General features: G+C 35.8%; 1 non-coding gene across 1 annotated transcript; it reads right to left on the reverse strand.

Annotated features, from left to right (window-relative positions):
* Positions 1-8,967: 8,967 nt before the first annotated feature.
* On the reverse strand, positions 8,968-9,075 carry LOC148555518 (small nucleolar RNA R71). The gene has a single exon (XR_015888015.1). It is a non-coding gene; the product is annotated as a small nucleolar RNA R71 (small nucleolar RNA).
* Between the last annotated feature and the right edge of the window lie 712 nt (positions 9,076-9,787).

Raw genomic sequence — 9,787 nt, forward strand, 5'->3', positions numbered from 1 at the left:
AATTCATATTATATTCTCTTCTTTTTATCCTATTTGATTTTCAGTTGCTTGGGGACAAGCAACAATTTAAGTTTGGTGTTGTGATGAGCGGATAATTTATACGCTTTTTGGCATTGTTTTTACATAGTTTTTAGTATGATTTAGTTAGTTTTTAATATATTTTTATTAGTTTTTAAATAAAAATCACATTTCTGGACTTTACTAGGAGTTTGTGTGTTTTTCTATGATTTCAGGTAATTTCTGGCTGAAATTGAGGGACCTGAGCAAAAATCTGATTCAGAGGCTAAAAAAGGACTACATATGGTGTTGGATTCTAACCTCCCTGCACTCAAAGTGGATTTTCTAGAGTTAAGGAGTCCTAATGACGCACTCTCAATTGCGTTGGAAAGTAGACATCCAGGGCTTTCTAGAAATGTATAATAGTCCATGCTTTTCCCGAGTTTAGACGACGCAAACTGGCGTTTAACGCCAGTCCTCTGCCCTATTCTGGTGTTAAACACCAAAAACAGGTTACAAGTTGGAGTTAAACGCCCAAAACAGGTTACAACCTAGCGTTTAACTCTAGAAACAGCCTAGGCACATGTAAAGCTCAAGTCTCAGCCCCAGCACACACCAAGTGGGCCCCGGAAGTGGATTTATGCACTATCTATCATAGTTTACTCATTTTCTATAAGCCTAGGTTACTAGTTTAGTATTTAAACAACTTTTAGAGATTTATTTTGAACCTCATGATATTTTCACGTTTTACATTGTATCTCTACGGCATGAGTCTCTAAACTCCATTGTTGGGGGTGAGGAGCTCTGCTGTGTCTCAATGAATTAATGCAATTATTTCTATTTTCTATTCAAACACGCTTGTTCTATCTAAGATATTCATTTGCACTTCAATATGATGAATGTGATGATCCACGACACTCATCATCATTTTCAACCTATGAACGCGTGCCTGACAACCACTTCCGTTCTACCTTAGATTGAAGGAGTATCTCTTGGATTCCTTAATCAGAGTCTTCGTGGTATAAGCTAGAATCCATTGGCAGCATCCTTGAGAATCCGAAAAGTATAAACCTTGTCTGTGGTATTCCGAGTAGGATTCAGGGATTGGATGACTATGACAAGCTTCAAACTCACAAGGGTTGGGTGTAGTGACAGACGTAAAAGGATCAATGGATCCTATTCCAACATGAGTGAGAACCGACAGATGATTAGCCGTGCGGTGACAGCGCACCTGGACCATTTTCACTGAGAGGACAGATGGTAGCCATTGACAACGGTAATCCACCAACATACAGCTTGCCATAGGAGAAAACTTGAGTGCGTGAAGAAGATGGCAGTAGAAAAGTAGAGATTCAAAAGACAAAGCATCTCCAAAACTCCAACATATTCTCCATTACTGCATAACAAGTATTTAATTCATGTTCTATTATTTTTCGCAATCCAAACTGATAATTATAATTGATATCCTGACTAAGAATTATGATATAACCATAGATTGCTTCAAGCCAACAATTTTCGTGGGATTCGACCCTTGCTCACGTAAGGTATTACTTGGACGACCCAGTGTACTTGCTGGTTAGTGGTACGAGTTGTGAAAAGTGTGATTTACAATTCGTGCACCAGGAACCTATGACAAATTATATATCGTGGCGTAGCCCCGGATGTTAGATTTCCAACGCAACTAGAACCGCATCATTTGGACCTCTGTAGCTCAAGTTATGACCGTTTGAGTGCGTAGAGGTCAGGGCTGACAGCTTTTCAGTTCCTTCAGCTTCTTGTATTCCTTCCACTTCTGCATGCTTCCTTTCCATCCTCCAAGCCATTCCTTCCCTGTAATCCCTGAAATCACTTAACGCACATATCATGGCATCGAATGGTAATAAGAGAGGATTAAAATTAGTAATTTAAAGGCTCAAGAAACATGTTTTCAATCATAACACAAGATTAGGAAGGAAAATGTAAAACCATGCAATTAGTATGAATAAGTGTGCAAAGACTTGATATAAACCACTCAATTGAGAACAAGATAAACCATAAAATAGTGGTTTATGAATCTCTCCACACTTAAACATTAGCATGTCCTCATGCTAAGCTCAAGAGAAGCTATAAAGGGGTGAACAGGAATGGTAGAATGCATGAAATGCAACCTATCTATATGAATGCAACTATATGCTAAGATGTTTCTAGCCACTTGGTTAAAAGTAAATAAGCTCTTCAAGAAAAATATAAATCAGATTTCACTAATTCAAATTATACAATAAAAGACAAGTAAACTTGTAAGAAGATAGCTCATGAAAGCAGGAAACATAAAATCAAGCTTTGAATCCTCACTGATGGTGTATGTGTACTCTAATCTCTCAAGTGTATAGGGTAATTCACTCTAGTATTTCCTAGTCATACTTTCTAAACTTTGTTCTTCACCTAACCAATCAACAATATTTAATGTACCAATGCAAACGTCATGAGGTCTTTTCAAGGTTGTAATGGGGCTAAGGTAAAGGTGAGGGTATATATATGGCTAAGTGAGCTATAAATTGAATCTTTGAATAACCTAAGCTCTCACCTAACATACATACTCTCTATATAACTCTAGAATCATGCCTAGCTACCCATAATTTCCCACTTTTGCATTACATACTTATGCATCAACTTTTCCTTTTAGTTTTTATCACATATGCATTGATCTTTTCATTAACTTAACTTAGCATTGGGGTAATTTTGTCCCCTTATTTAATTTCTTAATTACTTGAATATTTTTGGTTTTTTTTTTGAAGCATAAAAATAAACATAACATTGCCAATGCACATGGATTTTCAATTTTTCTAGTTTCACATGAGTAGGTACCCAAATTCCCATTATTTTATCATGACACATTCCCTTATTAACCCATGTTCCCACAATCTTCCTATACTCAATTGGCACACAATTTCTATCTTAAGCTAACCAAAGATTCAATTGGGATATTCAATTTTTTTTCCACTTAAGGCTAGTAATGTGGTAAAATAGAGAACAAATGGGATTTAAAAGGCTCAAAGTGGCTGACAAGGGTGATTTAAAGGGTAGGCTTATTTGGGATAAGTGAGCTAAACAAGTAATGGCCTCAATCATATGCATGCATATAAATACATTAAGCACTGGACATATAGGATGAAACAAAATAAAGATTACAATCATAGAGAAGTAAACACACAAGAATAAAATTCATGGTTAAATAGTGTAACCATGTGATTAGGCTCAAAATCTTACGGGTTGTGTGTTCTTAGCTTTTTAAACTATGTTCCAAATACAACTTCTAACAATTTTAACACAAAAGTTTTGATTTAAATTAGTAAACTTTTTCAAAAATAGAGTCTTAAAAAGAAACTTATTATATTTCAATCAAGTAGAAGATGAATGCAAATAACCTATTTCTTATGCAATCTATTCTATTCTACAAAAGAAAAACTAACTAAATATCCTATTTTATTGGTGTTAAGGAAGAGAAATTACCTCCGGAAGTCAGGTACTGACCGACCTCGCCACACTTAAGGTTTTGCACCGTCCTCGGTGCCATCTGTCAGGAACAAAGGGGGGCTGGTAGCAGTATCTCTACAACCGGGACCGTCATGGCTCCCTGTGCTGGTAAATGAAGTGGAGTCCGGGGTGTCTGGAATTTCTTCAGGTGGGTGGTTACCAACAATCAGCTCCATTTGTTTTGCCTGCTAGTCTAGCTGGCCCAACCTCTGAAGTATCTGAAGGAGCAATTGATTTGTTGAAGGTGCTTGTGCTTTTCGTTCCTCTCCTCGCTGGTGACTTGTTAGAGGCTCTCTCTGTACCCTTCTTGGTGGCCATCTTGAAAAGGGAGAAAGAGAAAGTAACCTGTAAAGCCAAGGGTTAAAGCAAGGAAGAGGACACAGTACAAGTGATAATCAATGCCAAGGTAAAGAGGGATATCGTGAACACATGGTCGCGACTACATGTGATCAGTTCATCAAAGGAAATATAGCAAGGGCATATTATGGTAAGTAGATGCAAGATGTTTATTAGCATGCCAGCAAAGGCATGAGTAGCATAGAGCAAGCATAAAAAAATGTATTATCACTCGTAACAAACTAATCACGTTTGTATTGATTATTAATTTCAATGAATAAAAAGAGTTGCAAGGATTTTGTGAAAAACAGGCAGTGGAGTAGAAGAATAGGGTAATTAAAAATGCACAATGCCATACGAGATTTTCACAAACACTTGGCATGCATGTAAAATATGTTAGGGTAAGTATTAAATCTGAACATGCAAGCAACTCAAAAAATAATCAAAATTAATTGTCAAATAACTCCTAAATAATCCACAAGCAATTATAGAAGAAAATAATCACGTCAATTAAATTTTTAACACCAATGAAAAGAATAATAAAAAGAAAAAGAAAGAAAAAGAAAACATATATAATGAAAGTAAAAAGAAAAAGAAGAAGAAAACATTAATAAAAATAATAAAAAGTAAAGAAGGAAGGAAGAAAGAAAAGAACCTTGATAATGAAAGTGAAAAATAAGGGAGGAGAAAGTAAAAAAAATGGGAAAGAATAAAGAAGGAAGAAGAGAGAAGAAAGAAATAAGAAGGGAAAGAAAAGATTTGGATTTGGGGAAGAAAAAATAAGATATTTGGTGCTGATCTGGATAAGTTGTGCGTCGCATGTGATGCGGATGCATGGAGCACGTGATCGCGTGGTGGGTGATAAGTTCAGGTGACGCAGACGCGTCGCGTGACCCGATTTGTGCTATTGGCGCGAGTGCAGCCTCGCGCACGTGCAACTCTCTGTTTTAAATGCATTTTGCCAAAAATCTGGGTGACACGGTCGCGTGGTTGACGTGATCGTGTGAATGGTCATATTTTGAAAACGACGCAGATGCGTGGGGCACGCGTTCGCGTGATATGGCTTGTGCTTTGATGAGCGGATAATTTATACGCTTTTTGGCATTGTTTTTAGTATGTTTTTAGTAGAATCTAGTTACTTTTAGGGATGTTTTCATTAATTTTTATGTTAAATTCACATTTCTGGACTTTACTATGAGTTTGTGTATTTTTCTGTGATTTCAGGTATTTTCTGGCTGAAATTGAGGGAGTTGAGCAAAAATCAGATTCAGAGGTTGAAGAAGGACTGCTGATGCTGTTGGATTCTGACCTCCCTGTACTCAAAGTGGATTTTCTGGAGCTACAGAACTCAAAATGGCGCGCTTCAGATTTCGTTGGAAAGTAGACATCCAGGGCTTTCCAGCAATGTATAATAGTCCATACTTTGAACGAGTTTAGATGATGTAAAAGGGCGTTGAAAGCCAGTTCTACGCTGCTGTCTGGAGTTAAACGCCAAAAACAAGTCACAAACCAGAGTTGAACGCCAGAAATACGTTACAAACTGGCGTTCAACTCCAGAAAGAGCTTCTACACGTGTAACATTCAAGCTCAGCCCAAGCACACACCAAGTGGGCCCCGGAAGTGGATTTATGCATCAATTACTTACTTCTGTAAACCCTAGTAGCTAGTTTATTATAAATAGAACTTTTTATTATTGTATTAGACATCCTGAGTTTTATCTTCGGATCATAGAGTCTTGGTTACTCCGGTTCCCCTCTGGGGCCGAGACCAATAAACTCTATTTTCACTTATGCATTTTCAACGGTAGAGTTTCTACACTCCATAGATTAAGGTATGGAGCTCTGCTGTTCCTCAAAGATTAATGCAAAGTACTACTATTTTTTATTCAATTCAACTTATTCCGCTTCTAAGATATTCATTCGTACTTCAACCTGAATGTGATGAACGTGACAATCATCATCATTCCCCATGAATGCGTGCCTGACAACCACTTCCGTTCTACCTTTGATTGAATGATTATCTCTTAGATCTCTTAATAAGAATTTTCGTGGTGTAAGCTAGATTGATGGCGGCATTCATGAGAATCTGGAAAGTCTAAACCTTGTCTGTGGTATTCCGAGTAGGATTCTGGGATTGAATGGCTGTGACGAGCTTCAAACTCGCGAGTGCTGGGCGTAGTGACAGACGCAAAAGGAGGGTGAATCCTATTCCAGCATGATCGAGAACCTCAGATGATTAGCCGTGCTGTGACAGAGCATTTGGACCATTTTCACAAGAGGAGGGGATGTAACCATTGACAACGGTGATGCCCTTGCATAAAGCCAGCCATGGAAAGGAGTAAGACTGATTGGATGAAGACAACGGGAAAGCAGAGATTCAGAGGAACGAAAGCATCTCTACACGCTTATCTGAAATTCTCACCAATGAATTACATAAGTGTTTCTATCCCTATTTTCTGTTTAATTAGTATTATTTTCGAAAACTCCATAATCAATTATTATCCGCCTGACTGAGATTTACAAGGTGACCATAGCTTGCTTCATACCAACAATCTCCGTGGGATCGACCCTTACTCACGTAAGGTTTATTACTTGGACGACCCAGTGCACTTGCTGGTTAGTTGTATCGAAGTTGTGACAAATTATGAATTGAGATTAGAGCACCAAGTTTTTGGAGCCATTACCAGAGATCACAATTTCGTGCACCAAGTTTTTGGCGCCGTTGCCGGGGATTGTTCGAGTTTGGACAACTGACGGTTCATCTTGTTGCTCAGATTAGGTAACTTTCTTTTCGTTTTCTTTTCAAAAAGTTTTCAAAAATCTTTCAAAAATTTTTCTTTTGTTTTCGAAAAAAGAAAAATAAAAATATTTTCAAAAATATATTTTTCTTCAGAATTTTTAAGAATGAATTCTAGAGTTTCATGAAGCATGTTGAAGCATGCTGGCTATAAAACCATGTCTAAATTCTTTTGGACAGAAGTTTTGGCTTAAAATTGAATGAATTACACTCATATTTTTATTAAAGCTTGGCTGGCTATTAAGCCATGCCTGATCCTTTGATTGGAGCTTTAGACTAAAGAGCATAAGATTCCTGGAATTCATATTAAAAATTTTGGAATCCTTATTTTTCTTTTTCAAAATGATTTTCGAAAAAAAAAATATATATATATATACAAAAATCCAAAAAAATAAAAAAAATCATAAAAATAAAAAATTATTTCATGTTTCTTGTTTGAGTCATGTGTCATGTTATAAGTTTGGTGTCAATTGCATATTCATCTTGCATTTTTCGAAAAATTCATGCATTCATGGTGTTCTTCATGATTTTCAAGTTGTTCTTGGTAAGTCTTCTTGATTGATCTTGATGTTTTCTTGTTTTGCATCTTTTCTTATTTTTCATGTGCATTCTTGCATCCATAGAGTCTAAACATGAAAGATTTCTAAGTTTGATGTCTTGCATATTTTCTTTGCATATAAAAATTTTCAAAAATAAGTTCTTGATGTTCATCTTGACATTCAAAGTGTTCTTGGTGTTCATCTTGACATCCATAGCATTCTTGCATGCATTCATTGTTTTGATCTAAAAATTTCATGCATTGCATCTTTTTCATGTTTTTCCCTTTCATCATAAAAAAAAAATTCAAAAATCAAAAAAATATCTTTCGCTTTTTCTCTCATAAAATTCGAAAATTTGAGTTGACTTTTTCAAAAATTTTTAAAATCTAGTTGTTTTCTATGAGTCAAATCAAATTTTCAAATTTTATCTTTTTCAAAATCTTTTTCAAAAATCAAATCTTTTTCATTTTTCTTATCTATTTTCGAAATTCCAAAAATATTTTTCAAAAATCTTTTTCTTAATTTTACATCATATTTTCAAAAATATCTTCAACAATTAATGTTTTGATTCAAAAATTTCAAGTTTGTTACTTGCTTGTTAAGAAAGATTCAAACTTTGAGTTCTAGAATCATATCTTGTGATTTCTTGTGAATCAAGTCATTAATTGTGATTTTTAAAATCAAATCTTTTTCAAAACTAATTTCAATCATATCTTTTCAAAAATATCCTCTTATCTTATCCTTTGCAAAATTTGATTTTAAAATATCTTTTCTAACTCCTTATCTTCTTATTTTTTTTTCAAAATTGATTTTCAAATTTGTTTCAACTAACTAACTAACTTTTTGTTTGTTTCTTATCTTTTTTCAAAACTACCTAACTAACTCTCTCTCTCTCTCTCTAATTTTCGAAAATATCTTCCCTCTTTTTCAAAAATTCTTTTTAATTAACTAATTATTTTAATTTTTGATTTTTTATTTTTGAAAATTACTAACCTTTTTCAAAAACTATTTTCAAAAATCACTAACTCTTTTTCAAAAAATTATTTTCGAAATTTTCCCTCTCTCATCTTATTCTATTTTATTTATTCATCTACTAACATCTCTCCATCACTCCCCAAAAATCCGAACCCTCTCTCTCTGAGTTCAGATTTTCTTCTTCTTTTCTTCAACTCACACAAGGACTTCTATACTGTGGTATAAAGGATCCCTATTATTATTATTATTATTTTTTCTGTGCCCCCTTCTTTGTCATATGAGCAGGAGCAAGGACAAGAATATTCTTGTTGAAGCAGATCCAGAACCTGAAAGGACTCTGAAGAGGAAACTAAGAGAAGCTAAATTACAACAATCCAGAGAGAACCTTTCAGAAATTTTCGAACAGGAAGAGGAGATGGCAGTCGAAAATAATAATAATGCAAGGAGAATGCTTGGTGACTTTACTGCACCTAATTCCAATTTACATGGAAGAAGCATCTCCATTCCTGCCATTGGAGCAAACAACTTTGAGCTGAAACCTCAGCTAGTTTCTCTGATGCAGCAGAACTGCAAGTTTCATGGACTTCCATCTGAAGATCCTTTTCAGTTCTTAACTGAATTCTTGCAGATATGTGATACTGTTAAGACCAATGGGGTTGATCCCGAGGTCTATAGGCTTATGCTTTTCCCTTTTGCTGTAAGAGACAGAGCTAGAGTGTGGTTGGATTCTCAACCCAGAGATAGCCTGAACTTTTGGGACAAGCTGGTCACGGCTTTCTTAGCCAAGTTTTTTTCTCCTCAAAAGCTGAGCAAGCTTAGAGTGGATGTTCAAACCTTCAGACAGAAAGAAGGTGAATCCCTCTATGAAGCTTGGGAAAGATACAAGCAGCTGACCAAAAAGTGTCCTTCTGACATGCTTTCAGAATGGACCATCCTGGATATATTCTATGATGGTTTATCTGAGCTATCAAAAATGTCATTGGATACTTCTGCAGGTGGATCCATTCACCTAAAGAAAACGCCTGCAGAAGCTCAAGAACTCATTGACATGGTTGCTAATAACCAGTTCATGTACACTTCTGAAAGGAATCCTGTGAATAATGGGACGCCTATGAAGAAGGGAGTTCTTGAAATTGATACTCTGAATGCCATATTGGCTCAGAACAAAATATTGACTCAGCAAGTCAATATGATTTCTCAGAGTCTGAATGGAATGCATGCTGCATCCAACAGTACTCAAGAGGCATCTTCTGAAGAAGAAGCTTATGATCCTGAGAACCCTGCAATAGCAGAGGTGAATTACTTAGGTGAACCTTATGGAAACACCTATAATCCATCATGGAGAAATCATCCAAATCTCTCATGGAAGGATCAACAAAAGCCTCAACAAGGCTTTAATAATGGTGGAAGAAATAGGTTTAACAATAGTAAACCTTTTCCATCATCCACTCAGCAACAAATAGAGAACTCTGAACAAAATACCTCTAATCTAGCAAACTTAGTCTCTAATCTATCTAAGGCCACTGTGAGTTTCATGAATGAAACAAGGTCTTCCATTAGAAATTTGGAAGCACAAGTGGGCCAGCTGAGTAAAAGGATCACTGAAATCCCTCCTAGTACTCTCCCAAGCA

Source organism: Arachis ipaensis, chromosome B6 (genome assembly GCF_059453495.1).
Source record: "Arachis ipaensis isolate K30076 ecotype BB chromosome B6, ASM5945349v1, whole genome shotgun sequence".
Taxonomy (NCBI): Eukaryota; Viridiplantae; Streptophyta; class Magnoliopsida; order Fabales; family Fabaceae; genus Arachis; species Arachis ipaensis.